This window comes from Nicotiana sylvestris, chromosome 12, assembly GCF_000393655.2.
Source record: "Nicotiana sylvestris chromosome 12, ASM39365v2, whole genome shotgun sequence".
Lineage (NCBI taxonomy): Eukaryota > Viridiplantae > Streptophyta > Magnoliopsida > Solanales > Solanaceae > Nicotiana > Nicotiana sylvestris.
In genome coordinates this window covers 143989677-143991410 of record NC_091068.1, presented here as the reverse complement: position 1 = coordinate 143991410, position 1734 = coordinate 143989677, and positions in this window count along the sequence as shown.

The window sequence follows — 1734 nt, the reverse complement described above, 5'->3', positions numbered from 1 at the left end:
GTCCCTATTTATCATCTCCACTAAAGGATGTTTGTGTTCTGAGATAAACACTTGATTTTCTGCTGCTCGACTTTCACTTGCTGACAATTTAGACACTTGGCCATAAAGTCTGCAACTTTCTTTTTCATGTCGTTCCACCAATAAATCTCCTTAAGATCATGATACATCTTTGGAAAACCCAGGTGGATAGAATACATGTAGTTGTGGGCTTCTGACATAATCCGCTCTCTGAGCCTATCTATATCTGGAACGCATAGTCTGCCTTTGTACCTCAACGTACCATCATCTCCCCCTTGTTCAAAAGTGCATGTGAATCCCTTCTTTCAGCTACAACAAGTAGGGATAATCAAACCGTTTCTCATTCATTTCGGCTACTAAGGAGGAACATGTCCTGTTCTAGACAACAACTTCACTATCTTTGTTGTCCGAAAGTCGAACTCCTACCTTGGCTAAGCAATGAACTTATTTCATCATAGTTCTCTTGTCTACCTCCTTCATGAGCTATACTTCCCACACCTGATTATCTTCTTAAGAACTTCCTAAAAACACTTATAGTATTGTTGTGAGCTAATTCACTAACCACTACTCGGAATATTAGAGTCTCATGCAATGACACTACCCTCGTAATACATAACTGGGCATGATTTTATAACTTATATGTGATCACTTTATCATCAATAACTAAGCTCGGTGGTCATTCTACTCACTTTGTGTTTCTTACACATGCTAGACATATTCCTTGTGGTAATTATACAATTTTCTCTCATTATCGAACTGATTTTCTTTTCTATATCCCATGCTACTATTCGAGTTTCATATCTCCAACTGGACTTATTGAAAATTTTCACATCACCCCTTAGACCACAGGTCTTATACTTGTGGATCCTTCTCTATTTGCTGGGATCTAAATAACTTTCCTTATTCTTTGCACTCTATGTCGATGACGACTCATCTTCCAACTTACTTCTGAGAAATATTTCTTACTAGGAAAAACTAAATTATTCACTTAATGGAAAGCTAATGTATTCAAAGCTATCATATACAATCTTAATAATTTAACTCTGCGTACATTGTCAATCCTGGAGAAACCACATTACGATAATTCCTAAAGGCTATTCTTCTATCGCTTGCTCTTTCACTACTAGCTATTTTTTTTCCGCTGTCACTGTACTTCGGGTTTAACTTAAACTCTTTGGGTTCTAACACACGTTCGATATTTCAAACTGTCATCCACTCACTAGAGTTAACCTGGCTAAGTGAATCAAATTGTACCCCTACTAGCTTTGCTAAAAGTGCTAATTCACTGTATCAACTCAAAACTTACTTACTATTCTTTTACTAACCACCTGCTAGCATCATATTTTCTTCTCCTGCTTTGAATAACTAAAGTGAAGCATAAGGTTACTCCTAACTTCCCTCATCATCTGACCATATTCTTTTGTCGTGCACTACCATTCTTTTTGAACTATGCACATGGATCGCACTTAGGGAAAGTTCATCTACCTTAAACAAAATTGGAATATCTAACCCCAAACTTTCTATACACTTCAAAATCTTATCAGATTATAAACCTCCAACCTAAACACATAATCACATCAAGGAGAACTGTCATATCTTTTATCTCACAATAATAGCCACTTCGTATATAAATTCACTAACATGGTACTTTCTAGTTCAGATTTGAATAAATATGAACAACTTAAAATCACTCCCTGAAATTCACTATTGGCTGCT